Raw genomic sequence first — 21,382 nt, 5'->3', positions numbered from 1 at the left:
TATTGATATTTTCTATAGTAAACATACACGATATTAAATTCGCTATAGGCACATTTTACGATATTAAAATTTTCTATAGAAAACTTTAATAACTTTTCTGTTACAATATTGAAATTTTCTTCAGAAAAGGTTGCGATATTGAAAATAGAAAAATGTTACTGTGTTTTCTATAGAAAACTTTCACGAAATTAAAATGCGTTATATAGAACATTTTACGATATAAAATTTTTCTATAGAAAACTGTTACAATATTGAAATTTTCTTTGGAAAACTTTTTGGTACAACTAGCATCTTAAGCGAGAGGTAGATGCCAATCTCTTTAGTTTCGTAATTAAGTAATTCATACTACACCACAATTTTGCATATTTCCTTTACAAAAGTCGGTGATGATCATTTCTGTGATCACAATTGGCCCTGTAAATCTGTGATTGTTTTCTTTATGTTAAGCCTTTTGTGGAATTAAATTTTTGTATAAAAATCTTGTGAATTTAATTTCTGTAATCAATTTCGCTTATTATACAACCGAAATTTATGTCAAATTATTTGTTTGTTTATTTACAATTTCATCTTTTTTAATTATTTGATCAACAACATACAAAGTGTATTTATGTTTGTGTATTTTTATGTCAATTGCCTTAAGCTGATCAAATTTAACAGTTATCTTTGGATTTTTTTTTATTCAACAAAAAATTGTGCGAGTTTATTTTTTTGGTAACTACAAAAAAATTGTAGTATTTTTTTGTTTGACAAAATGAAAATATGTGTCAACGGTAGTTTAAAATAATAAAAAAAACAAAAATATTTTTATTGAAAAATATATAAAAAAAAACTGGTTTTAGATTATTTCACAAGCCCAACTAAACATAAAAACTTGTAAAGATTTTGAAAATATTTCTGTGTGCATAAATTTGTAATAAAAAAAACTAATATTTGCTTATTTTGAAAAATATATTTAAAACGAAATATTTTATTTCTTTGTAATATGTAGTACTAACAATTTCTTTTGCTTTTAAAGCTATTAGAGCAAAACAAAATTCTATGTGGTTTTTGGACCACTTTAAAATAGATTTCATGTTAATTTTTTAGGCTAATTGATGGTTGATGTGGTTTAATATTTTTACAAACACAAATTCATTTTTTTTATATTTATTTTATGCATATGGTAGATTTTTGTTAAATTTAACTTTCATTCATAAAATTTTCTATACCATGGAAGCATAACAAAAAATTATCATAATAATAATTATAATTTGTACAATAATTTGAATGTTTATATATACAAAACATTGCTTTATGATCAATAAACAAACAGTCTATGGTATTGTAAATAAACCATATACATATAGTAAATATACAATTGTCTGTCTGTGTGTGTTTATAAAAAGCAACAATGATTTATTTCCGTTTGTCTGTCTTTCTTTTTATTCCCCCTTATTTTTATAATTATACAAAAAAATAATAAATAAATACTGCCATTCTTTAAGGCAGGTTAGTTATTATTATAATTTTATATTTTTTCTTCTTCGTTTTGTTTGCTTAATAAACAAAATTATATTTGCTTTTACTGTTTTTATGTAAATTTTTATTTTAACAATTTTTTACGGATTTCCTTTAGATTCTAGTTAGAGAAATTTCTAATTTATCCAGCATTTTTTTATGATATTGAATACATATATTTGAAAAGTTTATGAATTTTCAAAAATTGATTGATGTTTGATTTTTATGTCTTAGTTTTGATTTCCGTTGTGTTTGGTTTGTTAGTTTTTGAAAAGTAGCAATTTTAAAACTCATTTCCGTTTTTCAATATTTCTTTTGTTTTTTAATCAATATTTTTTTCTATTTTTTATTTATTTACAGTAATTGGTCTGCCTACGTTTGTTGGAATTTTTGATATAAATATTTGAAAGCAGCTTTGAAAAAGTAAGTAGTTTTTATTTATTATTCTTTATTTAGTTTGAATAAAATACTGAGACTCAAACAAAAAATAGTAATTAAAAAATTTATTTAGTTTTTTGTTTAAATATTTAAGTTATTTTGTGGAATAAATGAAAACAAAGTACACAATTTAAAGCAAATAACGGTGGTCTCATGTTGGAACCTCTTAACTGAAAGTATTGTGTTTCAACATGAGATAATGATAATAAACAGCAACAATATGAGGGAGGAATACATTTTCTATACAAAATTTAAAAAAAATCAATAAATTTTCCAAACAAGAATTGAGATTTAATAAAATTTTTATAAAATCTAAAAAAAAATATTTTAAATTTATTGATTTTGAGATTTTCTATTGAATATTGAAATTTTCGATAGAAACTTATTGAAATTTTTGATTTGATTTGAACAATATTGAAATTTTCTATAGAAAATTTAATGATATTGAAATTTTCGATAGAAAATTAAAATATTTTTTACAGAAAATTTAAATATTTTCTACAGAAAATTTAACGATATTGAAATTTTAGATAGAAAATTAAACGATATTGAGATTTTCTATAGAAACTTTAAATATATTGTAATTTTCGATGGAATATTAATCGATATTGAGATTTTCGAAAGAAAATTGAACAATATTGAGATTTTCTATAGAAACATTAACCGTATTGAAATGTTCTATAGAAAATATAATGATATGTAAAGTTTCTACAGAAAATTGAACAATATTGAAAATTTCTTTAGAAAATTAAAACAATTTTAATATAATCAAACAATTTCTATAAATTATTTATCAACTTAATAAATTTTCCATAAAAAAATTATTAAAAAAATCTTAAAAATTTAAAAAAAAACTTCTAAACAAATTTTATACAAATCCATAAATTTGTTTTGAATTTATTGATATTGAGATTTTGTATAGAAAATTGAACGATATTGAAATTTTCTATTGAATATTGACCGATATTGAATATTGATTCGATAGAAACTTATTAAAATATTTGATAGAAAATTGAACGATATTGAAATTTTCGATAGAAACTTTAAATGTATTGAAATTTTCGATAGAATATTAAACGATATTGAGATTTTTCGAAAGAAAATTAAACGAAATTGAGATTTTTTATAGAAACATTAACCGTATTGAAATGTTCTATAGAAAATATAATGATATGTAAAGTTTCTACAGAAAATTGAACAATATTGAAAATTTCTATAGAAAATTAAAACAATTTTAATATAATCAAACAATTTCTATAAATTATTTATCAACTTAATAAATTTTCTATAAAAATTTTATTAAAAAATCTTGAAAATTTAAAAAAAAAATTTCTATAACAAATTTTATACAAATCCATAAATTTGTTTTGTATTTATTGATATTGAGATTTTGTATAGAAAATTGAACGATATTGAGATTTTCTAATGAATATTGACCGATATTGAATATTGATTCGATAGAAACTTATTAAAATTTTTGATAGAAAATTTAACGATATTGAAATTTTCGATAGAAAACTTAACGATATTGAGACTTTCTATAGAGACTTTAAATGTATTGAAATTTTCGATAGAAAATTAAACGATATTGAGATTTTTCGAAAGAAAATTGAACAATATTGAGATTGAAATATTCTATAGAAAATAGAACGATATGTAAAGTTTCTACAGAAAATTGAACAATATTTAAAATTTGTATAGAAAATTAATACAATTTTAATATAATCAAACAATTTCTATAAATTATTTGTCAACTTAATAAATTTTCTATAAAAATCTTATTAAATTGATCAAATTTTCAAAATATTTTTTGAAATCGAATTTTTTTTTTAAAAAAACAAGAATTTTCTGTAAAAAATTTATGAAATTTTCTATAAAAATTATATAAAATCTAAAATAAAAATTTCTTAAAGGAGATACATTTTCTATAAAAATTTCACGATGTCGAAATTTCCCGATATCAATTTAATTTCTCTAAACAATTCACGATATCAATCAAATTTCTGTAAAAATATCAAGATTTGATCCAATTTCTATAAAAAAATTCTGGATGTCAATCCAATTTCTATTAAAATTTTACGATCTTACCAGGGAAAACTTCCCAACCACTTCATTCTAACAGGTATTGCAACATGACCACATATTCTGGGCTTTTTTGGCCAATGCTCTCTTCAAACGAATCAGTTGTGTTCGGTACAGAAATCACGTTAAAATATTTAATGAAAAATGTAACAGAAATAAAAATAAAAGTTGAAATTTGAAATTTGGTCTCCTCGGAAATGTATAATAGATAGGACCGTTTTGATCCCACCAAATACAGAGCATTACCTTAGCGCCATGGATGTTTGGCTTTGGTGTCAATTCGACTGGTTAGCTGGGCTTCACATACTTTCTCTTACGCTTCGGGTCATCATAATGGATCCATTTTTCATCGCCAGTAATGATTCGGTGCAGAAATGATTTTCTTTTATAGCGTTCAAGCATCATTTCTTACATGCAAAATCATCTTTCAGGGTCTCTTGGATTCAGTTCGTATGGTACCCAATTTCTTTGCTTTTGGATGAATCCTGCTGCTCGCAAACGTTTTGAAATTTCTGTTTGAGTAGCTACCAATAATTTTGCAAGATCTTGTTAAATTTTACAACAATCTTCATGGAGTAGTGCCTGCAATTCTTGGTCTTCAAACCTTTTTAGATGGCCTGGGCAATCTTTGCTTTCCGCGTTAAACTAGCTGCCAATGATTGTGCACGCACGTGTTGAGTTTCATAAGAATCTTCTTGGAGTAATGCCTCCAATTCTTGGTCTTTAAACTTTTTTGATTAGCCTTGGCGATCTTTGTCTTCCGTGTCAAAATCATATTTCTTCTAAACCGAACAAACCATCTCTCGCACGTTTAAACCGATTAAACACATGCACCATGGTGAACAATCGGTGTGCTTCAGCGGCATTTTTATCAAATTAAAGAAGTAAAGCGAAATTTGCCGCTTATGACGTTTTGTTGGCATTAAAACAATAAATTTTCTATATAAAATTCATGATATCAATGCAATTTCTATAAAAACTTTAACGATGTCGCTGCAATTTCTATAAAAAATTTACAATATCGATCCAAATTTCATTATCGCAATATCGCTAATTTTCTATACAAATTTCCAGATATCGATAAACTTCCATTAATCATTCCAATGGAAATTTCCGCTCACAAAACCAAAAAGTTTTAATATAAACCAGTATGAAAGCTACCCTTCACTAAATTATACTGTAAAAGTATTTTTAGGTAAACAAATATTTTTTTTTTCATTTTCAAAATTTTTAAAATTTTTTTTTTTTAATGAAAAAAATTTTAAACGAAAATTTTTTTTCCAATTTTGTTTTAATATTAAAATTTATTTATGTTATTAGTAAATTTTTTTCCAAAAAAATTTTTTATTAAAAAAAAAATTCGGGTTAAAAAGTATTTTTCTCAATTTTGACCCACTTACTATGGCGTTATATACGTCGTTGCTAAGGTCTTTGAAATATCTATCATTAAATATCCATATTGTCTATATTAATGACTTAGTAATCCAGATAAATGATAGGTCAAAAATCGAGGTTGTCCTGGTTTTTTCCTTATATCTCAGCCATTTGTGATCCGATTTTTTTTTTGATTTTAAATATCAACATCGCCGGGTATATAGCGGATATATTGATGTATGTATCATGTATGTAAGTTATTTGGTGGCTACAGAAAGTTGATTTCAACATACAGACGGAAAGGGGGACAGACGGTTATGGCTCTATCGACTATGCTATCTATAACGATCCAGAATATATATACTTTGGGGGGGTCACAAATGAAAAATGTAGAAATTAAAAACGGAATGACAAACTTATACATAACCTTGCCAATCATGGTGAAGGCTATAAAAAGGAAAAAAGAAAAATGTAAAATGAAATTTTAATTTATTTACCCGCCGATAAATTTTCTTTTCAAATTTTCAAGATATTAATAACTTTGCTTTAAAATAAATTATCAAATAAAGTTTCATCAGTGTCATTAGGTTGTATAACAGCAATACCAACAATACGATATAAATTAGTTTAAATATGACTGTTGTCCCATAATTTATCAAATATAAAATATCAAACTTTACAAAACAAATAAAATATATGTATTTCATAAACTCTTTACAAAACGTAATATTTAAGAAACAATTTGTTTAAACATTTTGCATTGTATTTGTTAAATACATATTAATATGATTTAAATTGTTTCACACATTATTTGTAAACACAATTATTTGTTCACGTTTTTCATAAAATATTTCTTTGAAAAATTATTTTATTTTATTATTGTTTAAGACAAATTGTAAATTGTTGAACAATAATAATTCATTGATTTTTTTATAATGTATATAATAATGACAAACAAAAGAGTTAAGCAGCAAACTATGTTGCTAAATCGTACTCAAAACAAAAGACTTAAAATATAAACCTCTTAAACTTTGACAACACTATGTAAGAGTATTTGTTGTTATTTTTATTTAATATTCTTCATAATTTATTTAATATTTTTTTGTTTGTTTGTTGTAACTTGAGTTTAAGCTTTTTTACGCAATTGTTATTTAAATTCAATTTTTTTCTATTATGTAGAAAATTTATTATTTTTGTTCATTATTATTATTAATTTTTCTAAAAGACCTGCATATAAGGTAACATTTGTCTATGTTGTTAGTTAATAAATATATGTAGTTGTTGCTGTTATTGTTGGTATGTCTAAGTATAAATATGTTTATTGAATGTGTAGCCAACCAACTAACTAACCAAACAGCCAGTCAGCCAGCTAGTCAAGCCGGGTGGATGGTTGTATGTCTGTCTGTTTGTTAGTCTGTCTGTCTGTCTGTCTGTATGTATAATAGAACGAACACCTGATCATTTTGTGTAATTTCTACGTGATTTGATTGGTATGTTAGCAACCAACAACAATATCTAAAATTACCTAGATAAATTGCATATCAAATAATAATATTTAGAAAAAAAGAAATACTAGAAGTTACTAGTAGTAGAAAAATATTAATGGCTTAAATAAAATTTAGATTAACATTTTATTATTATTGACACAAACCACAAAACCCAATAATTTGCTAAGAATTTAAAATATTTTTTTTAATTTGTTGCAAATAATATTTATTATGAACAATTTGAAAGTCTTTCTTTGTTTTAAATAAAACAATTTCAAATATTTTTTCTTTATTTTATTTTTAATATATTTAAAATATTTTATTAAATTGTTTACATACATTAAAAACAATGTGCGTTAACTTTCTTTACATAATTTTTTATTGTTAATTTTTTTTCCTCTGCTGTTTCATACCATGATTAGTATGCAACTCTCACCATTGTACACTTACTCAGACCATATTTGTAGAATTTACTTTTATATAAACTTAAGAAAGCAAAAAAAAATTTACAAAAGAAAGAAAAAAATCAGTTTGCTTTGCAAAAAACTAAAATATCGACAACAACAACTTAACTAAAACATTAATGCAAACAACCTCTGAGTCTTCAACAAACCAAGCAATAAACCAAAAACAAAATAAAATAAAAACTAAAACATTTAACAACAAAACAAACTGAAAATAAAAAAAATAAAAAATAACGCACAAAACAAATTTACCAAATTTGGTTTCAAATTGTTGTATTTACAGTTCCCAGTAAATAAGCAATAAACAGACGTCAATAAAACAAATCAATATATAAAAAAAAAAAAAACAATTCAACTGCAACAATGTTGACATATGGTCAACATTGCAACACGTGCGTTGCTCTTTTTTTTGTTGTGTCTCTTGTTTTGTTTTGTTTGTGTGTAGAAGTATGTATGGGTTTTGTTATTGCACAAACTGAATCGTCTTTCTTTCTATCTGTTACATTTCTGTTTGTTTGTTTTTGTTGCTAGTGCTAATAAAATGGTGCTGCTAAGATAGGGATTTTTAGTCAAACAAAAACGCAATTTTTCTAACTTTTATAAAGACACATTTTCAATGCTCATTTAAATGTCAAAACTATTTTAAGATGTTGATGCAATTTCTTTAATAATTTCAAGATTTTGTTAAATTTTCTATAATAATTTCAAAATATCGATATATTTTCAATAAAAATTTCAAAATATTTTTAAATTTTCATAAATTTTCTATGAAACATCCAAAAAATTAATAAATTTTCTATAATAATTTCAAAATATCATTAAAATTTTGTTAAATTTTTAAAAATTCCATAAATTTTCTATGAAAATTTCAAAATATCGACAAATTTCAATAAAAACCTCCTGATATTATTAGAATTCCTATGAACATTTCAAGATTTCGATAAATATTCCATAAAAATTTCAAGTTTTTTAAAAAAAAATCTTAAAATCGCTAAATTTTTTAAACTTTTAGTAAAATTTCCATAATTTTCTATGAAAAATTCACGAAATTAGTAAATTCTCTATAAAAATTTTGAAGATTTCGTTTAATTTCCTCTGAAAATTTTAAGATCTCAATAAATTTTCCATACAAATTTAAGAAAATCCATAAATTTTTTTATTTAAATTTTAAGATTTCGATAAATTTTCTATTAAAATTTCAAAATATCGATAATTTTTTATAAAAAATTCTTCCATACATTTTCTATGAAACATCCAAAAAATTAATAAATTTTCTATAATAATTACAAAATATCGACAAATTTCAATAAAAACCTTCAAAATTTCAAAAAAAATTTGTATCATTAAATTTTTAAAATAAATTTTCTATGAAAATTTCAAAATATCGACAAATTTTAATAAAAACCTCCTGATATTGTTAGAATTTCTATGAACATTTCAAGATTTCGATAAATTTTAAATAAAAAATTTCAAGTTTTTTAAAAAAATTTCTTAAAATCGCTAAATTTTTTAAACTTTTAATAAAATTTCCATAATTTTCTATGAAAAATTCACAAAATTAGTAAATTCTCTATTTTTCCATACAAATTTAAGAAAATCCATAAATTTTTTATTTATATTTTAAGATTCAATAAATTTTCAATAAAAATTTCAAAATATCAATAATTTTATATAAAAAATTCACAAAATCCATATTTTTTTTTCTATAAAATTTTCAAATATAAATAAATTTTCTTTAAAAAAAATTCACAAAACCATTTAAATAAAAATTATTTTATAACTGTTATTTTCAGTGATTTATTTTTATCACAAAAATATAAATCACAATTTGGGTTTTTGGTATATGGACGAGTTATTTTCGATCTCTGGTATAAAGGTATCTGTGGACTTTTGACAAAACAACTTAAGTGTAATTTTAAAATTTTTCAGAAGAGCTTATTGATCGATAATTATTTCATTATATGTCCTTGAAGAACTTTATTTTCTGTTTCAATGAATTATACAAAGCTTTCGAAATTCATTAAGGACAAATAATAAAATGATTATCGATCTATTAAACTGTTGATTGGATCGTTATAGATAGCGAAGTCGATATACCAGTGTCCGTCTGTATGTTGAAATCAACTTTTCGTAGCCAACAAATAACTTATATTATTTATACAATCTCCCGGCTCGGTTGCTATTTAAAATCGAAACAATCGGCCCACAAATGGTTGAGATATAAGGAAAAAACCAGGACAACCTCGATTTTGGACCTATTTTTGATCTATATCTGGTTTACTAAGCATTAATGTATATAATAGGATATCTAACATATTTCAAAGACCTTTGCAACGGCTTATATAAAGTCAAAGTAAATCGGACCTACAATTTTTCAAAATCGGGAAAAATATTTTGTACCCCGAATTTTTTTTTACCAAAAAAAACTTTTTTGTTACAAAATTTTTTTCACAAATAAATTTAAAATTTTTTTGCTAATAAATTAAAAAAATTTATTGCAAAAATTTAAAATTTTTTTTTTTTTTAAATTTTGTTTACCTAAAAATATTTAAAATTATAAGTTGGTGAAGGATATATAAGACTCGGCACAGCCGAGTATAGCCTCTTACTTGTTTTTATACAAATTTCAAGGATATCAGTTAATCTTCTATATATATAAAAATGAAATGGTCCATGTATGTAATGGCATCACGTGAGAAAGACTGGAGCGATTTGGCTGATTTTTTTTATTCGATTCGAAATTCAGAAGATGGTTTGTAAAGAAAAAAATTCCGCGTAAAACTCGGAATTTTTTTTTTTTGAGTCCAGTCAACTGTAATAAAAAAACAAGTAAGAGTGCTATATTCGGCTGTGCCGAATCTTATATACCCTTCACCAAATTATACTTGAAAATTTTAAATATTTTTAGGTAAACAAAATTAAATTTTTTTTCCAGTTGTTTTTTGAATTTTTTGGAAAAAAAATTTTTTCGATTGTTATTTTAAATTTTTTTTTTTAAATTTAAAAAAATTTTTTTTTTTAAATTTAAAAAAAAATTTTTTTTTTAAATTTTAAAAAATTTTTTTTTTTAAATTTTTAAAATTTTTTTTTTGTTTTTAAAATTTTTTTTTTTTTTAAAAAAAATTCGGGTTCAAAATTTTTTTCCCGATTTTGACCCATTGTAGGTCCAACTTACTATGGTCTTATATACGTCGTTGCAAATGTCTTTGAAATATCTATCATTAGATATCCATATTGTCTATTAATGTCTTAGTAATCCAGATATAGGTAAAAAATAGGTCAAAAATAGAGGTTGTCTTGGTTTTTTCCTCATATCTCAGCCATTTGTGGACCGATTTTGCTGATTTTAAATAGCAAAATTCTCGAAAGCATGTCTGACAGAATTATTGAAGATTTGGATCCCGAAGATATCTGGGGTGTTCAGAAAACTGATTTCAACAGACAGACAGACAGACAGACAGACAGACAGACGGACAGACAGACAGACAGACAGACAGACAGACAGACAGACAGACGGACATGGCTTAATCGACTCCGCTATCTATAAGGATCCAGAATATATATACTTTATAGGGTCGGAAATGAAAAATGTAGAAATTACAAACGGAATGACAAACTTATATATACCCTTCTCACGAAGGCGAAGGGTATAATAAAAAAAGTATGCAGTACAAATTTAGTTATTTCAGTTGCAAATAAATAAGGTGAAACTTGAAGAACTAACATTAGTAAATGCTACCTGGCGAAGCCGATCGGGTCAACTAGTTTTCTATAAAAATATCACAAAATAAGACAATATAGTTTTTGTTGAGCTCTAGGTCTGATAAATAAAATCAAGATATCGATCACTTATAACTTATCTTTAAAAATTATAAGATTCCTATAAATTTTTTTTTCAAAATGTCTAGATATCTAAAAATATTTCACAAACTCGATAAATTTTTTTAAAAAATTTCACAAAATCCATACATTTTATTAAAAAATATCAAGATACCAGCAAACTTTCTATGAAAATCAATAAATTTGCTATAAAACATGATCATTTCAAACATCAATTTCAAGACATTGATAAATTTTATAGAAAATTGGGCGTATGACTTAAAAATTATGGACTTTTTTTTAAAAAAGTTATATAAATTTATTCAAAGTATTAGCCACTGTTATATATTATCCATTTCCCATCTATGTATCTGACAACATATGGATTTCGAGCCAAAAGAACGGCTCATGTGTTGTTCAATATGATTTCTATAAAAACTCGTTAAACATTTCTCCGTCTTGATATAATTTCAATAAAAATTTAACGATCACGATATAAATTCTATAAATAGTTCACAAAATCGATCAAATATAAAAATTTCAGGATCTCGTTGAATTTTCTATACAAATTTCAAGATATCGAGAAATTTTCTATAAAAAACGTCAAGATGTCGATGCATATTTGGTAAAAATTATACGATATCGATAAAATTTCACGATCTCTATAAATTTTCGATAAAAATTTCACTATCTTGTTCAATTTTCTTAAAAAATTTTAATATCTCAATAAAAAATTCTTTGTTAAACTTATTTTACTAAAGTTTTCTGCTGTCAAGCTTTAGCAACACTTTCATTAACCAGTATTTTGTTGTCATATTTTTTTTTGTCTTGTTGTTTTGGTCTCGTCTTTATTTTTTTTTATTTTTTTGTTTTTCCTTTTTATTTTTCGTTAAACATTATTAAAGTGTTTCTATATGTTTGTAGTATGTAAGAGTGAATTTCGCGGGAATTCATCATTCAAGCGTGCTTAGGTGAATTTGACCACAAATGGAGTTATCAAACCAAATACGTCTCTTTCATATTGAATGTTTTGTTTGGCTGTTTTTTTTTTTCTTTTTCGTGTGTCTTCTGCTGCTGCCACTGAGTGTTTAACTCACTAAAGGATTTAGTTAGATTCTAAAGAACTCTAAAAACGAAGTTTTCTTTTCATTGCTGTTGTTGTTGTTTTCCTTGTCGTTTGCAGTTGTTATTGTTGTTTTAACTCTCAAAGGGTATGTTTTTACAATATTTTTTTTTTTTGTTTTTTTATAAGTGTTTTAGGTTTTTTCTAAAAAAAAAACAATGATTTTTTGTTGTTACTGCTTCTTTGGCCAGAGGAGTGGCCTGTGTTATCTTGGCTACTGTATTTTTATAAGTAATTTTTTAACATGACCACTTATTAGACATGTTTGGTAACATGACGCAAATCAATCTTATTCTTTTAACAAAAAAAATAAAAAAAAAACGAAATGAAAACAACAACAATAATAATAACTACTATACAACAACATCTATCTAAACGTGCTTTAGTTTGTACAAGATTTTCCTCTTCTAATGGTTGTTAAGTATGCGTGTTTGTTGTAGAGGAGAGTTTTAGAGACACACAACAACAACATCATCAAAAACAACAACAAATATTGATTATTATTACTATGATGGCATGGAATTATTATAGAGATGTTATTTTTTTATGCTAAAATTTATATAGTTTTTTTTTGTCTTCTTCTGTTTTTGCTAAATATATACATATTGTTATTTAGCATAATTTCTAATAATTTTCTTAAGAACCCTGTCTATTTTTAGCGTAAAAGCTAAACAAATAAAACAAAATAAAAAACCAAAACAAAAGACTTAGAATAGAAACTAGTTGGGAGACATTAATTTATTTACATTTTTGCCAGTTTTTTTATATGCAAAATGTGGTGCAGTAAAATAATTGGAAAATAAATTTACTTTCAAACTGAATTTTCTCAAAACAAATTTAAATTATCGATATGTTTCCAATAGAAATTTTTAGTTATCGATAACTTTTCTAGAGACATTTTGAAAAATCGCAAAAATTTTTTCAGAAATTTTTCATAAATCTATAAATTAGATTATTTTGAGATATTGAAATTTTGAGATGTCGATAAATTTTCTACAGTAATTTTGATTTCCAAAAAAATTTATCGATATCTTGAAATTTCCATAGAAAATTTATCGATAACATAAAATTTCCTAAGAAATTAATCGATAACAGAAAAATTACAAAGGAAAATTATCAAAAATATAAAATTTCTAGAGAAAATTTATCGATAAAATAAAATTTCTATAGAAAATTTATCGATAACTTAAAATTTCTATAGAAAATTTATCGATAACTTAAAATTTCTATCGAAAATTGATCGATAACTTAAATTTTCTATAGAAAATTTATCGATAACTTAAAATTTCTATAGAAAATTTAACGATAACTTAAAATTTCTATAGAAAATTTATCGATATCTATAGAAAGTTTATCGATAACATCAAAGAATTCCAAAGAAATGAATCGATAACATAAAAATTATTGATAATATAAAATTTTTATTCGAAATTTATCGATAACATAAAATTTCTATAGAAAATGTATCGATAACACAAAATTTGTAAAGAAAATTTATCGATAACATAAAATTTGTATAGAAAATTTATCGATAACATGAAATTTCTATAGAAAATTTATCGATAACATAAAATTTGTAAAGAATATTTATCGATAACAATAAATTTCTAAAGAAAATTTATCGATAACATAAAATTTCCAAAGAAAATTTATCGATAACATAAAATTTATATAGAAAATTTATCGGTAACATTAAATCTCTATAGAAATTTTATCGATAACATAAAATTTGCAACGAAAATTTATCGATAACATAAACTTATCATTTGTAAAGAAAATTTATCGATAACATAACATTTCTATAGAACATCATCGATAACTGAAAATTTCTATAGAATTCGTAAGAAAATTTTTATAGAAAATTTATCGATAACATAAAATTTTTAAAGAAAATTTATCGATAAAATAAAATCTTTAAAGAAAATTTATCGATAACATAAAATTTCCAAAGAAAATTTATCGATTACATAAATTATCAAATAAAATTTATCGATAACATAAAATTTCTATAGAAAATTTATCGGTAACATAAAATTTATATAGAAAATTTATCGGTAACATTAAATCTCTATAGAAAATTTATCGATAACACAAAATTTCATAAGAAAATTTATCGATAACTTAAAATTTCCAAACATAATTTATCATAACTTAAAATTTCCAAAGAAAATTTATCGATAACTTAAAATTTCCAAAAAAAATTTATCGATAACTTTAAATTTCCAAACAAAATTTATCGATAACTTTAAATTTCCAAACAAAATTTATCGATAACTTTAAATTTCCAAACAAAATTTATCGATAGCTTTTAATTTCCAAACAAAATTTATCGATAACTTTTAATTTCCAAACAAAATTTATCGAAAACTAAAATTTCCAAACAAAATTTATCGATAACCTTAAATTTCCAAACAAAATTTATCGATAACTTTAAATTTCCAAACAAAATTTATCGATAACTTTAAATTTCCAAACAAAATTTATCGATAACTTAAAATTTCCAAGGAAAATTTATCGATATCTAAAAATTTCTAAAGAAAATGTATCGATATCTAAAAATTTCTATAGAAAATTTAACGATAACATTAAATTTCTATAGAAAATTTAACGATAACATTAAATTTCTATAGAAAATTTAACGATAACATTAAATTTCTATAGAAAATTTAACGATAACATTAAATTTCTATAGAAAATTTAACGATAACATTAAATTTCTATAGAAAATTTAACGATAACATTAAATTTCTATAGAAAATTTAACGATAACATTAAATTTCTATAGAAAATTTAACGATAACATTAAATTTCTATAGAAAATTTAACGATAACATAAAATTTCTATAGAAATTTAACGATAACATTAAATTTCTATAGAAAATTTATCGATAACAAAAAATTTTTATAGAAAATTTATCGAAAAAATAAAAAAAATCTAGAAAAATTATTTTGTCGATATAGTTTTTGTGGGTATTTTATGTTATCGATAAATTGTCTTTGGAAATTTCAGGATATCGATATATTTTTTATAGACTTTCTTTGGAAATTTGTGTTTTCGATATATTTTCTGTGAAAATTTTTTGTTATCGATAAATTTTATATTATCGATCTAATTTCTATAGAAATTCTATGTTATCAATAAATTGTCTTTGTAAATTTTATGTTATCGATACATTTTAGATAAATTGAAATTCTTACAAGTTACCCAATTTTTTTTACAACAATTTCTGTTTTATTTTCCGATTCTAAAATGAAAGTTTATAAAGTTGTTGTTGTTACTGTCTATTCAAACAACTAATAATAACTAATACATTGTATAAACTGTAGTGAGCTATTAAAAAATTCTTTCTTTATAAACCACCAAGCAACTCCTTCTAGAAAACGTAGGAAAACTGGATTTATGTTTTCATTTTAACATTTGTAAGCCATATGAAAACGATTGCTTTCGAAGATCTAATCAATAACAACAAACAGACATTTAACAGAACAAGGAAGATCTATAAACCAGCTACTGTCCACCTATTTTTATAAAGAAACTGAAGTTTTTTTTATGATGTTTTTGAACAATATAATCTCTAACAAGTAATTCCATTTAATTATAACTAAACTTTTATAACAATTTTAAATAAGTTTAAAGGGAAGAAAGCTTTTCATATGAATATTTGTCAACTTCAATTAATGGCCAAGATTAATGAGTTTACGGCGATATATCAAAATTTGGTTGTAACATTTATGGTGGTGGGTTGGTAAATAGTCATTAATTAACAGAAAAACATATTAGTAATTGAGAGGATGGATGGATTAGAGAAGAAATACTTTAAATAAATGATGGAGACTTTAATAAATATTTTGACAAGAAATAATTGCACTGGGAATTAAAAGGAATAGAAAATGTTTTAATAGCATTTTTTCAGATTTCTGTTTAAGAAGTAAAGGTGTATACAAACCATACAAACATTTCATGCTGCCACCTCATTAGGTTTCAACATCTTTCTAACTTATTTGTTTTGTTGTAGATATTGTGGCTATTGCTAGTTTTTTTTTTGTATTTTATTGTAGCCACCACCATTTGAAACATGTCATAATGATCGATGCTTTTATAGCAAACAATTTGTGTAATGCAGATGTTGTACTTGTGTAACATTTAATGTTCAAATTTTATGGCTTGTTTTGTAAATGATCAAATTATTACAAAATTGCTTTTAGTTTTGCTTCATATACACAAGATATATGAATTGTTTTTGTTATTAATGTTTGGTATGGTCATAAAATTAATCACATGTAATTGAAAATTTTGAAATATTCTTTGAATTTATTAAAAAAAAACAAAAGAGTTGGGCAATCAATTTTATTTGAGCAAAACCAAAGAGAATTAGAAGATGATGAGTCAAAATTTATGCAACTAAACAAACTTAATTTAACAGCAAATTTTAACCATAGATATATGCATATAGATCGGAAACTCTGCTTTCGTAGACCTAACTCAGTTGTCAAAAACCTAAGTGGTGAGAATGTATTAGTATAAGAAACTATGTGATACTTTTTTGCGTAATTTTTTAGTTTGAGCTTTTTTCTAGTTTCGGCTCTATGTATATTTTCTCTATGAGTTAGGCAATAAATTTCATTTGAGCAAAACTTAAGACAGTTAGAAGATGATGAGTCAAAATTTATGCAACTAAAGAAACTTAATTTAACAGCAAATTCAAATCATAGATAAAAACATATAGATTGGAAACTCTGCTGTCATAGACCTAACTCAGTTGTCAAAAAACTAAGTGGTGAAAATGTATTAGTAAAAAAACAACACTCGTGTGACTGAATATTTTGAGTAATAGTTTTGTTTGAGCTTTTTTCTAGTTTCCGTTCTATGTGTATTTCTCTGTGATTCAAACATCCTGGTAAAATTTGTAAATTCTTTTGTAAAATTTTCTTAAAAACCTACTTTTGCTTTAGGTGTTTGCTTGTTTAAGCAAAATACTTAAGACAAACACCTGATTTGCACTTAACCACCTGCCATATTTGTATGTCTTTCTTTTAAATTTAACAAATGCTTAATTGATCAATAATTGACATCAAGTATTAGTTTATCAATTTCATTACAAACAAAAATGTTTAGATATTAACTTTCAAATTGTTGATAATTGAGTTCATCAGTGAAATATGATCATAATCCAAATACAACTTTCATTCAACTTTAATTTTTAAACTCATCAACACAGTTAAATACACAAAATACGAAATAAAATAGAAAGTCAATTGTAATTGTCATTCTTTTTAAAGAATTTATAGAAAATACAACAGAAAAAATCTCTATTATTTTCAATTTCATTCATTACACTATAAAAATCCCATTAGAAAATATAAACCAACAATTCTATAAGAAAAAAACGGTTTTTGTAATAAATTTGTATTATTATTCTTAACGTTAATAACCATTTAAATAAAACAAAAACTTCATTTGAGAATAATGTCGATGCATAGTGTATGTAGTAGACGACACTGCCATACAGCCTTTAGCTAAATATGGCTGGCAAGTCAAAAACTAGTAGCTCAACATTTCAGTTATTAAGAATGAACAAAAAAAAACTAAACAAAAACATGTTAAATCATAATAATTAAGCATGACAGAGCAATATTTATGTTTGTTGAAAAAAAATACCTGAAAATTCTAATAAATTTTATAATTAGAAAAATATTTAGAAAAAAATAACTTATTTTGTTTTTTAAACGTTTTATTTTTATTTTTCTTCTAAAAATAACTAAAACGTGTGAAAATAATTGGGTAAAGTTTTTTTTAGTTTTTAAATAAATATAAAAATTCTTTAAACATGATGAGTCAAATTTGAAGCAGCAGGTAAACGTAATAGTTTTCTATGAGAAATTTAATTTCAATATTTTATCTACAAATTTTCTATAGATATTTTTGGTTATCGATACATTTTTCTAGAAATTTCATATTTACGATAAATTTTCTTTAGAATTTTGATGTTATCGATTTATAATCTAAAACTATTATGTATCGATAAACTTTCTCTATAAATTGTATGCTATTGATACATTTTACTTCGATATCAATACGTTTTTTTTGAGACTTTTATTGTTATCGATAAATGTTCAAAACATTGAACATGTTATCGATAAATTTTCTTTGAAAATTGTATGTTTTCGATAAATTTTCTATAGAAATTTTATGTTTTCGATAAATTTTCTTTGGAAATTTATTGTTATCGATAAATTTTCTTCGCAAATTTTATGTAATCGATAAATTTTCTTTGCAAATTTTATGTAATCGATAAATTTTCTACGGAAATTTTATGTTTTCGATAAATTTTCTATAAACATTTTATGTTATCGATAAATTTTCTTTGGAAATTTTTTGTTACTGATAAATTTTCTTTGGACATTTTATGTTATCGATAAATTTTCTTTGGAAATTTTATGTTATCGATAAATTTTCATTGGAAATTTTTGTTATCGATAAATTTTCTGTAGAATTTTTATGTTATCGATAAATTTTCTTTGAAAATTGTATGTTATCGATAAATTTTCTTTGAAAATTGTATATTATCGATAAATTTTCTTTGAAAATTGTATGTTATCGATAAGTTTTCTATAGAAATTTTATGTTATCGATAAATTTTCTATAGAATTTTTAGGTTATCTATAAATTTTCTATGGAAATTTTATGTTATCGATAAATTTTCTATAGAAATTTTATGTTATTGATAAATTTACTTTGGAAACTTTATGTTATCGATAAATTTTCTTTGAAAATTTATTGTTATCGATAAATTTTCTTTGGAAATTTTATGTAATCGATAAATTTTCTTTCCAAATTTTATGTTATCGATAAATTTTCATTGGAAATTTATGTTATCGATAAATTTTCTGTAGAATTTTTATGTTATCGATAAATTTCCTTTGGAAATTTTATGTAATCTATAAATTTTCATTGGAAATTTTATGTTATCGATAAATTTTCTATGGAAATTTTTGTTTTCGATAAATTTTCTATGGAAATTTATTGTTATCGATAAATTTCCTTTGGAAATTTTATGTAATCGATAAATTTTCTTTGGAAATTTTATGTAATCGATAAATTTTCTTTGGAAATTTTATGTTATCGATAAATCTTCTATGGAAATTTTATGTTTTCGATAAATTTTCTATAGAAATTTTATGTTATCGATAAATTTTCTTTGGATATTTTTTGTTACTGATAAATTTTCTTTGGAAATTTTATGTTCTCAATAAATTTTCTATAGAAATTTTATGTTATCGATAAGTTTTCTATAGAAATTGTATGTTATCGATAAATTTTCTATAAAGATGTTATGTTATCGATACATTTTCTTTAAAAATTGTATGTTATCCATAAATTTGCGCTACAAATTGTTTGTTATCGAAAATTATTCTATAGAAATTTTATGTTATCGATAAATTATTTTTAGAAATTATATGATATCGATATATTTTCTATAGAAATTGTATATGTATGTAGTTAAATTTGTTAAGCAGCTGCTTCAAATGTTGAGAATTGAAAAGCATGATAAATCATAATAAAACATGACACAGCATGTGTTTATTAGAAAACTAAATCTCTGAAAAATTCTTAAATTAAAATTGGAAATATTTGGAAGATTTTTGGATTAATTTCTTAAATTTATTTCATTAAGTATGATGAGTCAGGTTTATAATATTTTAAGTATTAATACTTCCTCTATGTAAAAAAATACTCTTACAACTATAATTTATTGTTCTATTTACAACAACAAACATCCGACTATCTAAAAATATTAACTTTTTGTTAATAAAAGATTTATAATCAGGAAAACACTACAAAACCCATTAATTGTACAGCTTTTTTTCTCTAAACTCTTCCTAAGAATAGTTTAAAATGCAAGGCATTTTAATGCATTTTAATATAAAAAAACTTAACAAAAAGTTCAATAAACTTAATGGCAACAATAACAACAAAAAAAATTGAAACGAATAATATAAATAAAAAAACTACAACTTACAAACAGTAATTAAGTTTTATTTATCAAGACAACAACAGCAACAAAAAACGTATAGAAATTCTTATGTAATGACACAAACAAATACAACAAAATGTGTATGATGAGTTTGTTGTTGTTGTTGGAGTTGATGTTGTTGTATTAAAAGTAAATATCTTTAATATAGGTGTACGATATTAGTAAACATTAAATCGTAGGCATGCATCTTTAATATGATGTTAAATCATCAGTGTAAGTAAGATTTCTTTTAGTTTGGTGTTCATGCAACATACATAAAGTATTGTTGCCGTAGCTGTTTAACTGCTTTAGCTGTAGTTGCAGCATAGTTTTCTTGGTAAATATGATGTTATGTTGCTGTTGCTGCACAAATGCTGATGTTGTTGTTTTTGGTGTTGCCAGTTGTATGTGCAACCAAAGAGTGCAACAAAATATTGTAATTGTCATTACAGATCAGTGTCGACACCTGGTTAAATGAAGCAACACTAACAAATGTTGTTGTTCTTTCTAAATGTAAGTCTGTCTGTCTGTCCGTCTGTCCCTAACTCCGTCTGTTTATATGTCTGTCTGTTTGGTTGTTTGTTGGTATGTTGTTTATTTAAAGTTTCTTTTTTATTGTTACTGTTGTTGCATCACATTTGTAGCCTGCTGCAGATGGTTGCAGCAAAAAAAAGTATAAATTTTCTTTTTTTGTTCATTTCTTATTGTTGTAGTGTTACTTGTGGTAGTTGTTGTCGTCCTCGTCGAAGTTAGTAGTGATGGTTGGTAGTAGTAGTTGTGTTTTTTGCACTCACAACAGCTACAGCAAAAACAAACACAAGTATAGAATTACAACTTATTGCTAAAGCATGAACTGTCGTTTGAATCCTTGAGCCGACAGCATGTTAAAGCGCAAGGCGCACCTTTTAAGACAATGTCAATGTTAATGGTCAACATATGTTCATTTGCAACAAAATACATATGAAACGACCAACCAGCAACAACAACAGCAACTACTACCACAAAATAATGTTATAATGGCAAAAACAACAACAACAATAAAGTTCAGCAACAACACTAACAGCAACCTAAAGTAATAGCATT

At 23.7% G+C, this 21,382-nt stretch overlaps 1 protein-coding gene across 1 annotated transcript in view; it reads left to right on the top strand.

Annotated features, from left to right (window-relative positions):
- Positions 1 to 21,382, top strand: part of a (arc) — a 138,122-nt gene that overhangs the window by 69,894 nt on the left and 46,846 nt on the right. The window contains exon 2 of the mRNA XM_065514150.1: positions 1,858 to 1,920. The gene's annotated coding sequence lies outside the window, so the exon portion shown is untranslated. The remainder of the gene's footprint in view (positions 1 to 1,857; positions 1,921 to 21,382) is intronic.

This window comes from Calliphora vicina, chromosome 5, assembly GCF_958450345.1.
Source record: "Calliphora vicina chromosome 5, idCalVici1.1, whole genome shotgun sequence".
Taxonomy (NCBI): Eukaryota; Metazoa; Arthropoda; class Insecta; order Diptera; family Calliphoridae; genus Calliphora; species Calliphora vicina.
The sequence above is the reverse complement of the archived record's forward strand: the minus strand, read 5'-3'. Positions and strand labels throughout refer to the sequence as shown.